This window comes from Sapajus apella, unplaced genomic scaffold, assembly GCF_009761245.1.
Source record: "Sapajus apella isolate SASKATOON/1434 unplaced genomic scaffold, GSC_monkey_1.0 scaffold76, whole genome shotgun sequence".
Lineage (NCBI taxonomy): Eukaryota > Metazoa > Chordata > Mammalia > Primates > Cebidae > Sapajus > Sapajus apella.
In genome coordinates, this window is record NW_022437016.1 from 7,750,306 (window position 1) to 7,770,194 (window position 19,889).

General features: G+C 40.4%; 1 pseudogene; it reads right to left on the minus strand.

Moving 5' to 3' along the window:
- Positions 1–12,527: 12,527 nt before the first annotated feature.
- LOC116532401 lies at positions 12,528–13,461 on the minus strand (annotated as a pseudogene).
- Between the last annotated feature and the right edge of the window lie 6,428 nt (positions 13,462–19,889).

Genomic DNA, 19,889 nt, shown 5'->3' on the forward strand with positions numbered 1-19,889 from the left:
CACCTCTTGGACACTGAACCAGGAAGGAAGAGGTGTTTTATTACGGCCGGGAGCCAGGCAACAATTCTGTCTAACAGCCAAGCTTGTTTAACAAAGAGAAGCTCTGCCTTTATATAGGCTTACAACTCTAGATATTACATGTGAAAGGATCTTAGGTTTACAGCCTTAGAAGTTACACGTGAAAGGGTCTTGGGTTTACAGTCTTAGAAATTACATGTGGAATGGTCTTGGTCTATGGAGGAGTGGGGTGGGGGTTTGATCTTGCTGAAGTAAAGACAATGCCTTCTGGAGAGATTCCCCAATACCATGCCTGCCATCTATAGGAAAGCGATTTAGGAGGTGCCAGTCGGCCAGCTTTTTCTTCTATTGAAATGCAGTGTAGAAGTCACGGGGGAGGTGATCCTAGATGCCTGGGTCTCCTTCCTCACAGTGAAGTGATCTCGGCTTACTGCAACCTCTGCCTCCTGGGCTCAAGTGATCCTCCATCCATGTCAGCCTTCTGATTAGCTGGAACTACAGACACGTGCCACCACAGAGACGGAGTTTTGCCATATTGCTTAGGCTGGTCTCAAACTTTTGGGCTCAAACAATCCACCCGCCTCGGTCTCCCAAATTGCTGATATTACAGGTGTGAGCCATAATGCCTGGCCAACCTTTTCCAAGTGTGGCAAGCAAAGCACAGCCCAAGGGGATGGAACACGTGGTTGCCTCTTCCCTAGTACTGAGAATATTCTGAGAGCTTTCATCGTCATATATCATAGGTGTGACTCAGCTTCCCCATTTGTAGATGACTTGGGTTGAGGAACCGTAGTGAGTATTTTGGAGTATGGGGAATGTCTATAAAAGTGAAATGCCATTTTGTCTTTTGGTATGGGATAGCTTAATGTTGGGGGACAATAGTTTTCAGGTAATGGAATAGTGTGGCTTGGGTGTGTGTGTGTGTGTGTGTGTGTGTGTGTGTGTGTATCTGTGCTAGTCCAGGAACAAATGATGAAGGTAGATTAGAGCTTTGCTGGTTTACGAAATACTATAAGGTTCTTTGGATTCCAGGAATGTTGACAATGTCGGGGGCTCTTTAAGTGCTGAATTTTCAGCATGTAGTCAGAATAGTTTTACATGATTTATCTACTGGGGAAGCTCTAAGAATTGTTCCAGTTTTAGTTGCAATAATGTCTCTCCAGCTTCTTCCAGTTACTGTTCTCTGACAGAGCAGGAGCACTGTCATCTTGGACAAACACCTCCGCTTTAAGTACCAGCTCTCTTTCTAACCTCATGCATTTCAAGGAAATCACTTCTCTTTTAACAGCAAGCAGCCAGAAAGAGCAGACAGTAAAACACAGATAAGATAGCTTGAGCACGGAGGGAGGGGGAAAGTCTCTTGGGTAGCTATCAAACTTCGCACTCATACAATGGGCACCAGTGAAACAGTGGCCCTAATAAGCACATTCCTTTCACTTTAGGTGCACTTAGATAGGGAAGCTAAAAGCAGATTTAGGGGGTCAGGGGTCTGCCTGCAGTTGCAGGAAGATATATGAGAACAGACACAAAAACCTTCCCTCCCATATAAGCAAGCCAAAGAGACAGAAACATTCCAAGCCTGTGATAAGCTCTCCTGCCTTGAACCCTTAAAAACTCCCAGTCTGTAAGAGAGAATGCCTCTGATCTAACTTGGCCAGAAGCCTCTCTCATGTTTACGCTCCAGAATAAACCTGTCTTTGACTGTTGAGCCACTTTTCGTATTTTTTTCCTCTTTCTTTAATTTTTTTTTTTTTTTTTTTTTTTTTTTTTAGACAGAGTCTTGCTCTGTCACCCAGGCTGGAGAGCAGTGGCACCATCTCTGCTCACTGTAACCTCTGCCTCCTGAGTTCAGGTGATTCTCCTGCCTCAGCCTGCCAAGTAGCTGGGACTCTGGCACATGATACCATGCCCAGCTAATTTTTGTATTTTTAGTAGAGACAGGGTTTCACCATGTTGGCCAGGATGATCTCAATCTCTTTACCTCACGATCTGCCCATCTCAACCTCCCAAAATGCTGGAATTACAAGTATGAGCTGCCGTGCCCAGCCTTTCTTTAATTCTTATAGCCTCTGTTCGTGGGCATGGAGTCATCTGTCTTCTACAGAGCACCTCTGGCTTTTGGTCAAGAGGGAGAATGCAATCCTGGCCCTATGGATACTAGGAAGCATACTCAAGTATCTCTGTACCTATCAAAGGAGATGAGGGCTTGTTCAGGAGAGAGACTAGACTTTCTGTTAATCTATGCTTTGGGATTCCTGGAAGTTGCATTCTGAGATGCTCCAGATTCACATGAAAAAGAACAAGCCAAGTGTTTGGCTGCCTGTGTTTCTTTCCTCCACTCCTCTTTCCTTTCCTTATTTGCTTCCTTCCCTCCCTCCCTTCTTCCCTCCTTTCCTTCCTTCCTTCCTTTTCTTTTCTTTTCCTATCTCATCCTGTTCTAAAAAGAATAGAGTTGTTTAGAAAGATACATACAACAAACAAGATAAAATAATTTAAAAATAGTTGAGGCTGGGTGCTGTGGCTCATATCTGTAATCTCAGCACTTTGGGAGACCAGTTGAGCCCAGGAGTTTGAGACCAGCTTGGGCAACATAGCGAGACCCCGGGTCTACGAAAAAAAAGGTTGAGTGACAAGAAGTAAAAAAAAAAAGTAAGGTAAGAAGAGGATGACGTTCTGTGCAAGGTACATACACAAAGTCAGTGGGAAGGTGGGGTCTTATTTAGGGATTGACAATCAAACTGATGAGACACAACAGGCTTCACCCAGCACCACAATTTATATAGCTTTACAATAGTACAAATGATAGGCACCCCACCATGCACTGCAATAGCACTGTGGAGGCCTTGCTTATCCTCTGCTCATCTTCCTGTATCTACAGTCATTTCACACTGGAATATGAATGGTCACAGAGATAGCCAGACTATCTCAGCCTGGGCATTGCACCAGATCTGGGGGTCATTTGGCTTTTACATCTTGATGGTCCTGTAGCCATCTCTGACATGTATTTCCAGCTCTCATTTTTCTGTGCAGCTGCCTCTTGTCAATTAGTAGCAATTACTGGTTAACCAGTTACTAGTTAATGAATCAACAAAAAGGTGTAGCATGCTGGTGAACTATATAGCAGGATCCTAATTTATCATAGATCTCGTATACTGTACAGTCTTTGAATTACTGTTGCAAGAAATAAAGCTGAGAGTCAAGTCCTCAGGTTTTCTTGAGGCTGAAAAAAAGATACTCCACATGTTAATTCTTTCCTTCCACTTTACCTCTGACTTTTGTCAATACTTCTTTGCCACTTGTTCCTTAGACATTTGAAAGATAATTATATATATTAATTGACAAATAATAATTGTATATATTTATGGGGTACAATGTGATGTTTTGATCTATGAATGTAATGTAGAAAGGTTAAATCAAGCTAATTACGATATCCAATATTTCATCTACTTATCATTTAAAAAATAATTCTTGGCCAGGCTCTGTGGCTCATGCCTGTAATGCCAGCACTTTGGTGGGCCAAGATGGGTAGATCACTTGATGCCAGGAATTCGAGACCAGCCTAGGCAACATGGTGAAACTCCATCTCTATTAAAAGTACAAAAATCAGCTGGGCTTGGTGGTGCACGCCTGTAGTCCCAGCTACTAGGCAGGCTGAGGCACGTGAATCACTTGAACCTGGGAGGCGGAGATTGCAGTGAACCAAGATTATGCCTCTGCACTCCAGCCTGGGTGACAGAGCAAGACACTGTCTCAAAAAAATTCTTTAAAAAGGTTTTATTTAATTTTAATTGATAAATAATAATCACACATATTTATTAGGGAATAATGTGATGTTTCTACACACATATACATTATGTAATGATCAAGTCAAGCTAATTAACGTATTACTCACCTCAAATGTTTATCACTTCTTTGTGACGAGAACATCTAAAATCCACTCTTTCAGCTATTTTGAAATCTATAAAATGTTATTGTTCACTATAGTGATCATACTGTGCAACCAATCCCTGGAACCAGTCCTCCTGACAAACTGAAAGTATGTACCCTTTGAGCAATGTTTCGCCTTACCCTGTCCATTCCACTATCCGCATCCTCTGCTAATCACCATTCTACTCTTTACTTCTATGAATTTGACTGTTTTAGATTTCGCTTGTGAGATCATGTGGTATTTGTTTTTCTGTGCATGGCTTATTTCACTTAATACAATGTCCCCTAGATTCATCCATGTTGTCACAAATGACAGAATCACCTAGCTTAGAAAGTAATTCTTAATGTAACTTCTACAACATTTTATGCACAAAAATAGACATTTAAAAACTCTGCAACCACGAGGACCTGAGCCGTTGGAATGAGCAGTTGGAATTCCTTCCCAATAATCACAGTGAGCCATGAGTATATTTCCATAAAAATTTCTGAAATACCTTTTTTGTTTGGACTATTCTCCCTCCTCCCTTTTTTTCCACTATCACCTGCATTTTTTTTTTTTTTTTTTTTGAGATGGAGTTTTGTTCTTGTTGCCCAGCCTGGAGTATAATGGTGTAATCTCAGCTCACCACAACCTCCACCTCCCGGGTTCAAGAAATTCTCCTGCCTCAGCCTCCCAAGCAGCTGGGATTACAGGCATGCACCACCATGCCCAGCTAATTTTATATTTTTAGTAGAGATGGGGTTTCTCCATGTTGGTCAGGCTGGTCTCAAACTCCTGACCTCAGGTGATTGGGTCACCTTGGCCTCCCAAAGTGCTGGGATTACAGGCGTGAGCCACTGCACCCAGTCTTACGTGCATTTTTTATAGGCTTCAGCAGAGGTGTTGAGCTGCATATGTTACTTTTCTAAAGGTGAATTTAGTTCTTTCTTTGGCCAGTAATTCCCCATGAGTATTGTATCACCTGGAACTTTTAGTTTGACTTCTCGAAATACCTTTTTACTTTGGCAACCATTTTCATTTATTTTTTATAATGTAGTCTACAAATTCGTTGTTACCTGTAGCAGAAAGATTAGACAATGTTCAGGACATTAATTATAATCATGTCAACTTCCTAACATTCTCAGCAGAAATACCACTTTCTCATACACATTTCCTATGCTGGTGTAATTACTAGAGGTCATTGCTCAGTAAAGTCTAGGTTCCCTCTGGTCTGGGGGCATAATTACACTTCATCTACCAAGGAATAAGTTTCATAGTAACTCAGGTTCCAGGTATCACTGTGGAGCACTGCCCATCTGTCTACAATTGGTAGAGTTTGAACCAGTTAAGGATCACCTTTGGATCATCCAAGGTCATACCAATTGTATCATGGAGTCGAAGCCCTTTCAACCTTTTGACACTGTTTCTCTGAGGGAGTAGCAGTAAATAGCATGCTTACCAGTCATCTTGCCATATGCCAGAGGTTAGGTTGGTCATAGTGTTCCCACAAGCATACCTCCTCTTGCCTAAGCCTGCAGCACAACTGGTCACTGCTGTTTAAATATATGAGGTGCTTTTGCTGTTGAGATGGCAATTGTTCCTTCCTTGGTGAGTGTATGGATTCTTGTCCAGAGTTATTGACAAGAAAGATGCTGAGTCATTTGGGTAAAATGCATAGTCTATTCAAACACTGTGATATGGTTTGAATATTTGTCTTGCCCAAATCTCATGTTGAAATGGAATCCCATGGAAATTGGAGGTGGGGTAGAGTGGGAGGTGTTTGGGTCATGGGGGTGTTCTTTTGAATCTGGTTGTTTAAAAAGTGTGTGGTGGCTGGGCGCAGTGGCTCATGCCTGTAATCTCAGCACTTTGGGAGGCCAAGGCTGGTGACCTGAGGTCAGGAGTTCAAGTCCAGCCTGACCAACATGGCGAAACCTCTACTAAAAATACAAAAATTGGCTGGGTGTTTTGGTGCATGCTTGTAATTCCAGCTACTCAGAAAGTTGAGGCAGGAGAATCACTTGAACTTGGGAGGTGGAGGTTGCAGTGAGCCAAGATTGTGCCATTGCACTCCAACCTGGGCAACAAGAGCAAAGCTTCATCTCAAAAAAAAAAAAAAAAAAAAAAAAAAGAAAACAAAGTATGTGGCACCTGCCCATATTCCCACCTTGCTCCTGCTCTTTTCATGTGACCTGTCTGCTCTGCGCTGGCTTTGCCTTCCACCATGAGTGAAAGCTCCCTGAGGTCTCCCCAGAAGCTGAGCAGATACTGGTGCCATGCTTGTGTAGCCAGTAGAACCATGAGCCAATTAAACCTCTTTTTTTTATAAATTACCCAGTCTCAGGTATTCCTTTCAGTCATGCAAGAATGATCTAACACATTGCTTCATCATATTTCTAGGCCAAATGCCAAGTTCAGTGAGTTTTCTGGAAGAGGCCTCCCCCTAGTGACCATTTAGACCACAAGCATGAGTCTCCAGAAAAGTCATTTCTGCTTGACATGCTTAACCAAGTTCCCAACCTCCTAAGTCCCTCTTGGTACTCTGGACCAATGCTGGGTCTGTGATCACAAGTGTTGCTGCCCTGAGTACTTGTGATAGAGCCTAATTCAAGTAAACTACATACATTTAAAGAGTACTGTGTTCCTCAAGAGATTGTAGGGTTATTATGCTCAGTTCCCAGGAGCTGTTCAGTTCAAGCATCCCAAAGGCTTCCCGTAATCATCATATTGGAAGTTCCAGGGTGAGATCATCATTGATATGTGACAACCCTGTCATGTCAATATTTCCCTCTCAGGCATCATTGTGAGTTTTTGAATGCCTGCCTGCATTGTTTTCCAAACACATTACTATATGCTGTAGTTAAAAGGGCAAATTAGATTCCAATATACTAGACAGACAACAGCAATGGTGTCTCCCTCATGCCCAGGTATTTGCTTTAACAATGGGATGTCCTAGTTTACAACAACATGATGCAGAGCTGTTAGCTGACAGTTACACTATGTCCAGTGAGATTCAAAGGCAGGAATCCTAGTGCTACAGCGAATCAGCATGATACACCTGAGAATGAAGTGTGACTAAAACAATAATCCCAACCTGCTGTTACTTAGGCAGGTCCTCAAAGAACTGATGTCTTCTCTCCAAATCTCGTATATAACATCTCAGGTAATTGTTGCCATGTGACTTCAGTCCAATCCTCCTTATCAGGGGGAAATAAATCTTGGGGTATCTCCTTGTGTTCGCTATGATCAGCATCATATATGAGAGAAACAGCTAAGAATATTATTCTCCTGCTCCTAAGATAAAAATGACAGCTTTCAGTGGCTAGGTGCAGCGGCTCACGCCTGTAATCCCAGCACTTTAGGAGGCCCAGGTGGGTGGATCACCTGAGGCCAGGAGTTTCAGACCAACCTGACACAATGGTCGGAATGTTATGCTTTGTTGTTTAGATATATGAAGTATAGGGATCATTGCTAGAACAAGGATGGAGAATATGAGGGCTTAAGATGCTTCCTAGTTTGTTAGGAATAAATCATAGGATTGCATATGCAAATAGGAAACATCACTTTGGTTTAATGTGAGGTGGGATATCGAGAGGGTTGGCTAGGGTATAATTGTCTGGATCAGTTAGAAGGTCGGGTGAAAATAATACAAAGCTTATCAGAAGAAGGAGAAAAATTAGGCCTAGAACATCTTTAGTTGTATAATAGGGGTTAAAAGTGATTTTGTCAGAGTCTGATATGATTCCTGAGGGGTTATTTGATCCTGTTTCATGTAGTGAAACCTCATCTCTACTAAAAATACAAAAAATTAGCCAGGTGTGGTGACAGGTGACTGTAGTCCCAGCTACCCAGGATGCTGAGGTGTGAGAATCGCTTACAACTTTGAGGTTGAGGTTGCAGCGAGCTGAGATCGTGTCACTGCACTCTAGCCTGGGCAACCAAGTGAGACTCCAACTCAAAGCAAAACAGAAAAAAACTCCCTTTCCAGGTATTATTTCCCATTTTACGATCTCTTTCCATTTACTATCTGTCTTAATCCAGACTGGGCTCCTCTGGGTAGACACCTCTGGTTCAGCTGTGCTACAGGCATGTAGCAGGATTAGGCTTTCCAGAACGGCTTCTTGTGTCCATACACAAGTGCCTGGATACAGGATTGTAGATAGCACTGGAATTGACCCTGTGGTCATGGCCTTATTAATAGGATGTTTATACATCTTTAGTTTAGCTTCAATAATCTTTGTCAGGGGAAGACGGTCTCCGGGAAAACTACTGCATCCAATGACTGTTTTGTCTGTTAATTTTTAACATTTGGAGCTGTTTCAGATATGAATTGAAACCCTTGACTCAATATAGTGTCAGAAGCAACAATGGAAAAGTCTTCTCCAGCAATTGCCAATCCAGTATCTCCGTTGAAAGCATAGGGGTGACACGCGTAGTCGCAAGGGGCCTGGGGGTCTGGGTTGCTCCACCATCAGGGACCCGAGTGGCCGTGGAGGACTACAGCACACCACAGCAGCTCTGACTCCTGTTGACTCACAGCCAGAGGGCATCTCCCACGAATGTCAAATTTAGAGGAATTTGAAGAATTCTGAGCTGCAATGCCTGACAGAAGGCTGTCCGGACAAGCAAGTGTTACCTGGATTCAAGACAATTAGATTCATAAGAAAAATTTTGTGCTGCGAGGATAATTTTTATGAGATGATAGCATCATCTCTGACTTTCTCATTCCCACCTTTGCACCCTTATCCTCAAATTTTCAAAGTTATTTCTCATCTTCAGATAAAGCACACATGTGTCTGGTATTAATCTTCATTGTTCACAAGTGACAAATAATCCCCAAAGGCCTTGCTCATCATCTCCAGGCCATTCGACGGCATTTAAAATTGAAGTTGGATTTGCATACAATAAAATGGCTTACATCATAGATGTACAGTTTTTTTACTGATGATTTTTAAATCTATTTTCTCATTGATGGATATTTGGGTTGTTTTCACTTTGGCCTATTACGAATGATGCTGCTATGAATATTGTCACACTTCTTTTGGTAGACACAAGGTAATTATACATTTGGAATTATTAGAAATTGCTGAACTGTTTTCTAAGATAATTGTATAATTTTTGCATTCCTGCCATCAATATATCCTGTGAAGTAAGGGCTCAACTTTACTCCTTTCTATGTGTCTATCCAATGGCCCCGGCACCATTTGTTGAAGAAACTATTCTTTCTCCATCGAATGGTCTTTGCACCCTGGTTAAAAATCAATTGACCATAGATGTATGGGTTTATTTCTGAACTCTCGATTCCGTTCAATTGATCCAGTTATTTATCCTTATGCTAGTATCATACTATTTTTTTTATGACTGCAGTTTTAGAAGTTAGGAGGTATAAATCTTCCAAATTCATTCTTATTTTTCAAGATTGCTTTGACTAGGGAGGAAGAGTCTGGGGATGGAGATATATGGGGAATAACGGTTGTGAAAAGCTCTTGCATATAACAAAGTTCTAGAAGGCCATGTGCATGCTTAGGAATTAAACACATGCTTAGAAAGATGGGAAGAGATCCTATACTTTTAGTTTTGGCTAATCTCTAGGATCCATGGAAGCAGTAAGTGAAGGGATAAGGCAGAGCTGTAAATTACCTAGCTAAGCATCAAAGGAGCGGCCTAACACAGAGACAATCTGTCAAGATGGGAGGAGTTTTTCTGTTTTTCTTATTTTATCTTATTCTTTCATTTCCTTTCTTTTCTTTTTGGATCTAGGAGGCTAGGAGAATCATGATTAAATCACTAGCTGATCATTAAGCTAACAGAACCTTTAGGGAACACACACACAAAAGGCAGTCTTTTAAAAAGTAGTTTAGAAAAGTCACTAATCCAATGTCACTGATCATTAGAGAAGTGCAAATCAAAACCACAATGAGACACCATCTCACGCCAGTCAGAATGGCGGTTATTAAAAGTCAAGGAACAGCAGATGCTGATGAGGTCTTGGAGAAATAGGAATGCTTTTACATTGTTGGTGGGAATGTAAATTAGTACAGCCATTGAGGAAGACAGTGTGGCAATTCCTCAAAGACCTAGAACTGGAAATACCATTTGGCCTAGCAATCCCATTACTGGGTGTATACCCTAAGAAATATAAATTATTCTATTATAAAGATCCATGCATGTGTATATTCATTGCAACACTATTCACAATAGGAAAGACACAGAATCAACACAAATGCTCATCAAATATAGACTCAATAAAGAAAATGTGGTACATATACATCATGGAATACTATGCAGCCGTAAAAAGGAATGAGATAATATCCTTTGCAGGGACATGGATGAAGCTGGAAGCCAGTCTTCAGCAAACTAAGACAGGTGCAGAAAACCTTATAATGTTCTCACTTATAAGTGAGAACTGAACAATGAGAACACATGGACACAGGGAAGGGAACAACACATGCTGGGGCCTCTCAGTGGGGGGTAGGGGAAGGGAGAGCATCAAGATAAATAGCTAATGCATGTGGGGCTTAATACCTAGGTGATGGGTTGATAGGTGCAACAAATCACCATGACACACACTTACCTAAGTAACAAACCTGCACATCTTCACATGTATCCTGGAATGTAAAATAAGATAACATTAAAAAAAGAAAAGTCACTAATCAAAGAAACAACTACTCCCCGCAATGAGAAGCAACAATAAACCCTGGAAATGGAGGAAAATTTGATTTTTAAAGTTAGCACACATAATATGAAAAATACTCACTTTTTAACAAAAATTATGAGGCATGCAAAAAAAAAAATTCTCAGGTAAGAAACTATGGCCAACTCACAGGGAAAAAATCAGAAATTGTCCTCAAAGAAGCCCAGATACTGGACTTACTAGTGAAAGATTTTAAATCAACTTTAAAAAAATACAAAGAACTAAAGAAAACATGGACAAAGAATTAGAGGAAACTAGGAGAACAATGTATTACCAAACAGAATATCAATAAAGGGATGGGGGATTATAAAAGACATCAAATGGAAATTTTATATTAAAGTTAAATGGTACAGTTTTTGTTCTTGACTTATTAGTGTCTAATGCAACTTCTAACATCTACCCCTTTAGAAGGAATTGTGAAACCACAAAATACCCTATTTCTATTAAATCCTCTCCTATAATTTATTGTTTTCATGCATTTTTAATTTTACTTAAGACTACACAGTACATAACTATGTGCAGTTGCATTTATTTTATTGCTCTTTAATTTAGTTTTTCTTCATATCTTTTTAGATCTCCTCGTTTCTTCTGGGATCTTTTCCTCTTTGTCTGAAGAAATTTCTTTAATATTTGTTTTAGGATAGGTGTGTTGATGACAAATTCTTTCATATACAGTTTTTCAAATAAATGTCCTCGTTTGTCTTTGTTTGGAAGGATATTTTCAGTGCCTTTAGCGTCCACAATTTGTAGTTATACTTTTTATTCCCTTAAAATGTGATTCCCTTGTCTTTTGGATTCATGTTGAAACATGTCAGCTGTCAGGAATGAATATTTGAAAGCAATTTGTGATTTTCTTTTAACTAATGATTTTTCTTTGTCTTTGGTTTTTAGTAGTTGAATTGTGGTGTGCTGAAGTCTAGTTTTCTGTATATTTGTCATGATGGGTTCAAAAAGTTTTTTATGGGTTGTGTTAGTTTCACGCTGTCTTATAAAGACATACCCAAGACTGGGTAATTTATAAAGAAAAAGAGATTTAATGTACTCACAGTTCCACATGGCTGGGGAGGCTTCACAATCATGGTGGAAGGCAAAGGAGAAGCAAAGGCATGTCTTACATGGCAGCAGGCAAGAGAGCATGTGCAGGGGAATGCCCTTTATAAATCCATTAGATCTTGTGAGACTTTTTCACTATCACAAGAACAGAATGGCAAGGACCTGCCCCCTGACTCAATTACTTCCCACTGGGTCCCACCCATGACATGTGGGAATTATGGGAGCTACAATTCAAAATGAGATAAGGGTAGGAACACAGCCAAACCATATCAAAGGGGGTGTTGCTTTTGTCAGTTTTTGGAAAACTGTCAGCCATTGTCTCATGAAATACTACTCCTAAACTGTTTTTCCTTCTTTTCTCTTTCTGAACTTTAGTTACATATAATTTTGATCTTTTGAATATTTTCCAATATCTCATATGTTCTTTTTGCCATTTTCATTGTTATTTTTCACCATGCCTTAATTTATCTAACTCTTTCATCCCCCTCCTTTTGCACTGTTCTGTTCTCTACCTCCATAAGGTCAAATTTTCAAACGTCTCCATATGAATGAGAACATGCAATATTTGTCTTTCTGTTCCTGGATTATTATTCACTTAACACAGTATCCTTTAGGCTGATATATGTTGCTGCAAATGACAAAATTTCGTTCTTTTTTGTGGCTAAATGATGTTCCACTGTGTGTATATGCCACATTATTATTATTTTTTTCAATCAGTTTTATTAACACGGGGGTCTAAGTAGATTTCAAAATAAAGACCATTTATGCAACGGGACCATTTTAACGTTTACAATAAATCTCGATTGCAGACTGTATGGCTGTTTGGTAGTATTGAGAAACAGTACAGTAATGGCAGTTTTTCCAATTGTTGTGTAGTCCTCTAATTATATATTAAATTGCTGTCAAACCAGTAAGACTGCATTTATGCATCCATCATTTTCAGGATTGTTCGTAACCTGGGCATACTTTCCCCAAATAACTTTGCCTCCTTGCGTCACAAGGCCCAATTTTCTCACATTTACCTCAATGACAGTACCTTTGGTAATAACACCCAAAGTTGTATACAGTGGGGATGAGGGATTCTTCTTTACACCAAATATTGGTAGGCAAAAGGTGGCTTTCAGTTCAGGATGTGTCACATGGGCTTTCTTGAAATGTAAGCCCATTGGCCTTATGAATCTTTCATATTTAGGTGGTTTTCTTGTAAAGCCATCTCCAACAAAGCATACTTTAGTAACCATCCTCTTCCATGTCGTCTTCTTTCTCTTTCCTGTTCGAATAACTTTTAATACTCCTGTTTCTCCCTGGGCATGGACTTTAGGCAGAGGGACCTCCCATTTTCCCGCCTTCTCTTTTGGTTTCTGTTTAATCATATCGGAAACTACTTTAGCTCGAGATTGTCCTTCTCTGTCCAGCAGATAGGCAGGTACTGCTCCCTGTGGAGTCTTCTCATCATTCTTTTGTTTGGTGTTTCTCTTTTCATGCATCTTGATAGTCTTTTTCATTTGTATTTTCTCAGCATGGTGCTGTTTATGGTAAAGCTTAGCTTTCAGACCAATCATTTTCTTTGCCTTCTTTGAACGTTCATGAGCCTCTTGACTTTCCTTTTTTCTCTTTTTCTCATGGTAATCCAAACGGTATCCATAGCATTTGCGATGTAATTCAATATATTCGTTCTGTGGCATGGTGATAGCCGCAGAGCCGCCACGAGCGGCCCCTGGGGCATAAAAATGCTCTTAATTTTCAGGTCTCTGAGACCCACAAGCCGACACCACGCAGGCCACGACAGGAGAGCTATGCCACGTTATTTTAGATGGACACTTAGATTGGTTTCATATTTTGGCTATTGTGAATGGTGCTGCAATAAACATGGGAGGATTTTTGTCGTCTGATTTCTTTTATTTTCGATATATACCCAGCAATAAGATTGCTAGATCATATGAAATTTTTGTTTTTAGTTTTTTGAGGAATTTACATATTTTTCTACAACAAGGTTTATTACTAGACATTCTGTAGAACTGCAATAATTCTGATAAGATACTCTTGAAAGGACACTTGCCCAGTAATGGCATCTTCACCAATGAACCAATGATGATGACTCTGGCTTTGATCTTCTGAAACCAATGAACTCTGTTTCTTAGCAGCTTAGATGAATCTTTCTCTTTTTCACCAATAAAAGCTCCCCTTTACCTTCCCCATTGGATGGACCAGTTCATGCACCCCTGGTTGTAATTCTCATTTCTCATTCCTGAATGAACTCAATGTATCTGGACATTTCTCTAATGTCCGAGAAATGTCAGTTCTCTTTAAAAAATTTCAGTAAGTTTTTGAGGGAACAGGTGGTGTTTTGTTATATTAATAATTTCTTTAGCTGTGACTTCTGGATTTTGATGCATCTATTACCTGAGTGGTGTACAGTGTACCCAATGTATAGTTTTTTCTCGCTTCCACCTCCTCACACCCTTTCCCTGGAGTCTCCAAAGTCCATTGAATTAGATTGGAACAAAAATAATTGTTGAGTTTGCCATTAAAAGAGGTTTTTAATGGGAAATAATGGTAAAATCCATATTTATTTTGTACCAATCTAATATTATCCTTATGCATTTGCATCCTTATAGCTTAGTTCCCATGTATGAGTGAGAACATATGATGTTTAGTTTTCCATTCCTAAGTTACTTCAGTTAGAATAATGAGCTCCAATTCCATTTAGGCTGCTGCAGCTGCCATTATTTCAGAGTCTGTTCGGAGTTTCTATTTTTTCCTGGTTTCATATAGGAGGGTTGTATTTTTTCCAAGAATTTGTACATCTCCTCCAGGTTTTCTAGTTTATGCACGTAAAGGTGTTAATGGTAGCCTTGAATGATCTTTTGTATTTCTGTGGTATCGGTTGTAATATCTGCCATTTCATTTCTAATTGAGCTTATTTGGATCTTCTCTCTTCTTTTCTTGGCTAATCTTGCTAATGGTCTTTCAATTCTATTTATCTTTTCAAATAACCAGTTTTTTGTTTCATTTATCTTCTGTATTTTTTGTTTGTTTGTTTGTTTGTTTCAGTTTCATGTAGTTCTGCTGTGATCCTGCTTACTTCTTTTCTTCTTCTGGGTTTGGGTTTGGATTGTTCTTGTTTCTCCAGTTCCATGAGGTGTGACCTTAGATTGCCTACTTGTGCTCTTTCAGACTTTTTGATGTAGGCATTTAATGCTATGAACTCTCCTCTTATCACTGCCTTTGCTGTTTCCCAGAGGGTTTGATAGGTTTTGTCACTATTATCATTCAGTTCAAAGAATTTTGAAATTTCCATCTTGATTTCATGGTTGACCCGACAATCATTCAGGGGTTGGTTATTTAATTACCATGCATTTGCATGGTTTTGAGGATTCCTTTTGGATTTGATTTTCAATTTTATTCCACTGTGGTCTGAGAGAGTACTTGCTATGATTTCAATTTTCTTAAATCTACTGAGGCTTGTTGTGTGGCCTATCATATGGTCTTTCTTGGAGAATGTTCCCTATGCTGATGAATAGAATATATATCCTGCAGTTGTTGGGTAGAATGTTCTGTAAATATCTGTTAAAGTCAATTTGTTCTAGGGTATAGCTTAAGTCCATTGTTTCTTTGTTAACTTTCTGTCTTGATGACCTGTCTAGTGCTGTCAGTAGAGTGTTAAATTCCCCCATTATTACTGTGTTTCCATCTACCTAATTCCTTAGATCTAGTAATAATTGTTTTATAAATTTGGGATCTCTAGTATTAGGTGCATATCTATATAGAATTGTCTTATTTTCCTGTTGGATTAGTCCTTTTATCATTATATAATATCCTTCTTTGTCTTTTAAACTGCTGTTGCTTTAAAGTTTGTTTCATTTGATATAAAAATAGCAACTCTTGCTTGCTTTTGGTGTCCATTTGCATGGAATATCCTTTTCCGCTCCTTTACCTTAAGTTTATGTGAGTCCTTATGTGACAGATGAGTTTCTTGAAGACAGCAGATACTTGGCTGCTGAGTTCCTATCCATTCTGCCATTCTGTATCTTTTAAGAGGAGCATTTAGACCGTTTACATTCAACGTTAGTATTGAGATGTGAGGTACTATTCTATTAATCATTCTATTTGTTGCCTAAAATCTTTGTGGATGTATTTTTTTTTTTCTTTGCATGGTGTCATTGTTTTATAGGTCCTGTGAGATGTATGCTTAAAGGAGATTCTATTTTGGTGTATTTTTAGAATTTGTTTCAATATTTATAGCTACTTTTAGTAGTTCTTATAGTGCTGGCTTGGTAGTGAATTCTTTCAGCATTTGTTTGTTTGAAAAAGACTGTGTTTTTCTTTCATTTATGAGGCTTAGTTTCACTGGATCCGGAAATTCTTGGCCAATAATTGTTTTGTTTATGGAGGCTAAAAATAGGACCCCAGATCCTTCTAGCTTGTAGAGTTTCTTCTGAGAAATCTGTGATGTTAGTCCGATAGGTTTTTCTTTATAGGTAACATGATGCTTTTGCCTCACAGCTCTTAAGATTGTTTCCTTTGTCTTGACCTTAGACAACCTCATGACTATGTACCAAGGTGATGATCTTTTGCAATGAATTTTCTCTCTGTTCTTTAAGCTTCTTAAATTTGGATGTCTACATCTCTAGCAAAGCTGGGGAAGTTTTCCTCAATTATTCTCTCAAATATATTTCCAAAGTTTTAGATTTCTCTTCTTTCTTGGGAACACCAATTATCCTTAGGTTTGGTTATTTAAAACAATACCAAACTTCTTGGAGTCTTTGTTCATTTTTAAAATTATTTTTTCTTTGTCTTTGTAGGAGTGGGTTTATTCAAAACCCTTGTCTTTGAGCTCTGGTTTTCTTTCTTCTACTTATTCAATTCTATTGCTGAGAATTTCCAGTGCACTTTGCATTTCTCTAAGTGTGTCTTCATTTTCGGAAGTTGTGATTATTTTTTATTTATGCTATCTATTTCACTGGAGATTTTCCCATCCATATCCTATATCCTTTTTTTGATTACCATAAATTGGATTGCATCTTTCTCTGGTGACTGACTCCTTGATTGGATTAATAGTTGATCTTCTAAATTCTTTTTCTGGCATTCAGAGATTTTTATCTTGGTTTGGATCCATTGCTGGTTAGCTGGTGTGATCTTTTGGGGGGTGTTAAAGAAGCTTGTTTTGTCATATTGCCAGCACTGTTTTCCTCGTTCCTTCTCATTTGGGTAGACTATGTCAGAGGGAAGATCTGGAACTCAAGGTCTGCTGTTCAGATTCTTTTGTCCCACAGGAGTGCTCCCTTGATGTGGTGCTCTCTCCTTTCCCCCTGAGATAGGGCCTCCTGAGAGCCAAACTGCAGTGACTGTTGTTTCTCTTCTCAATCTAGCCACCCAGTGGAGCTACTGGGCTCTGGGCTGGTACTGGGGAGTGTCTGCAAAGAGTCCTGTGATGTAATCCCTCTTCAGGTCTCTCAGCCAGGGATACCAGCACCTGCTTCAATGGAGGTAGCAGGGGAGTGAAGTGGACTCTGTGAGGGTCCTTGGTTATATTTTTGTTAAGCTGGTTTTGTGTTGACTTCCAGCCAGGAGATGGCGCTTTCAAGAGCACATCTGCTGTATCAGCACATCGGCATATCAGTATAGGGAGGATTAGGCAGTGGGTGGGGCCATAGGGCTTCCAAGGGATTATGTACTTTGTCTACCAGGCCAGCTAGAGAAAGATCATCGGGTGGGGGCAGGCTTAGACATGTCTGAGCTCAGGCTCTCCTTGGGTGGGGCTTGCTGTGGCTGCTGTGGGTTGGGGGTGTGGTTCCCTGGCCAATGGAGTTATATTCCCAGGGGGATTATGGTTGCTTCTGTGTGTCACACAGGTCGCTAGGGAAGTGGGGGAAAGCCTGCAGCCACAGGCCTCACCCAGATCCCAAGCCCACAGCCTGAAAGGCTGATCTCATTCCCAAGGTGACCCACACCCCCCACCCCCTACCAAGAGCAGCGAGTATATTTCCAGGTAGCTGGTGAGCAGGGCTGAGAATTTTCTGCAGGCTCCAAGCCTCTCAGCTGAGAAAGCAAGCAACTCACAGCTCCTCAGCTGTCCCACGGAGCCTGCAGCAGCCATCCACCTCCTTCAAAGCGTCCGTGGATTCTCTCAGCTTTCCCAGTATGTTCTTGTGGCAGTTCTTAGAGCAAAAGTTCATGGTGTGTGTCTACACATGCTTCTCTGCCCGTCCTAGTGGGAGCTGCAAGTTAGTTCTGCCTCCTATTCGCCATTTTCCCTCTATTAGAAGACTCTTTTTTTTTAAAATTTAATTTATTTTACTTTAGGTGCATACTATATCTGGCATTTCTCCCCATGTTATCCCTCCCCTCCCTTCCCACCACCCAGTGTGTGATGCTCCTCTCCCTGAGCCCATGTATTCTTGGTGGGAGTGTAAATTAGTTCAAGCATTGTGGAAGGCAGTGGGGCAATTTCTCAAGGATCTAGAAATAGAAATTCCATTTGACCCAGCAATCCCATTACTGGGTATATACCCAAAGAGCTAGAAATCTTTCTACTATTAGAAGACTCTTGAAGTGAGAGTACCCTTGAAAAAATATTGGTGACTCTTGAACTTGATGAGGTAACCACAGTTGAGCCCTTTCCAATCTAAGCTTCCATGGATCGTCTTTCTTCTGCCCAGGTAAATAATCTCTCAGATTGCGTTCCCTGCCTTTGTTAGCAGCTCCCTGTTGACTTATTCAGGATCTGATTGGGTTAAGATGCCGTGCATCTTTTCTGGGACTATGAAAGACTTTTTTGGCAAGTCCTTTCTATTAGAAAGACAATTTGTCTTTCTGGTACTGGTAAGTGCACTTTTGGTGTCAGTTTTGTTCTGACTTGTTCGTGTATGCTTATACTTTTGTTTGTTGCATGATTCTTTTCTTCATCTATTTCTGAATACTTTCTGAAAGAAAAATTTACTCTCTCAAAAGGTAGGCACGAGTTGACCCTTTAAAAGCCATTGGGGTGATTGCCACCATTCTACCAGGGTTGTCAGTCTCCAAAGAAAAAATATCGTGTCAGGATAAACTAGTACACAGGCAGCCAAGTTACCACTAGGGGGCCTGCCAGTCTCAAGAAAAATTTTGGGCGTATAGGGAAAACTTGGTCATGGGACAGGCAATGAGAGTGCAGTCTGCTTGCCAAGTAAAACAGAAATCCGGTGGCAGGCACACTATAAAACAAAACACCAGTGCAAATGCCTAGCATTCCCTGACAGGGCTCTGCTCATAGGGCTTTTCTTTTGCTCTCAAGAGGTGAATAAGCAGAATAGAATCCCGAAATTCTAAAGCACATAATTATGATCTTCCTCCTGGTACCCTTGCTGGCTCTATGGTCCTAGGTTGGGGGGTGGAGGTGGGGGAGGGACAGTGGGGGGCGGGGAGGGTGGGGAGGGATAACACTGGGAGAAATGCCTGATGTAGGCGACGGCGGGAAGGGGGAACACTTGGGGAATGGAGACAGCAAACCACCACGGCGTGTATGTACCTATGCAACAACCCTGCAGGATACAGGATGTGCACATGTACCCCAGAGCCCAGAGTACAATTAAAAAAAAATCATGGTCCTCTCTCCTGTGCATGTTTTTAAATCAATGGCTATAGTACACCCAAACTAATTTGGATCCTCAGTGATCATACTGGGGGGCATTTGAGCTCTCCAAACTTGTTTGGTTAGAACAAAATTAGAAGACTGTGGTCCTAATATTAAACAATCTGAATGGGAGATATACTTTAATTGGTATCTCGAAGCTTCTAAGTACATTCAGGATTCTACAATTGCGTCTTTATGAGATACCATGTCCAAATTAACTGAGACAAATAGTTAAGGAAGGACAAGGCCTGAGGAGCCCAGCCTTGCTCCTTGTTGGAGAAGACCTCCTCTTCTCTTTCCCCTGCTCCTCCTCTCTATCCTCTTTTGAGTGAATTACCTTTCCCTCTGGATTCCTCAGCTCCCAGTACCCCTGAACCTGGTCCTGTTAAAACCTATCCCTTTAAAGTTAAATTCACTGATCATTCCTCTAAATCCTAAATTTCTCTTGTTCCTTGGAGCAAGGCTGAACTTTAAGCCATTGCCACAGAATTCCTAAAGGTCACGGAAGACCTTTCCAATGTGCTGATAAAATTAACACGGTATTATAATTCAGACTTATCATCCACGTCTTTCTCACCTATGCCAATTGGTTCATATACTTT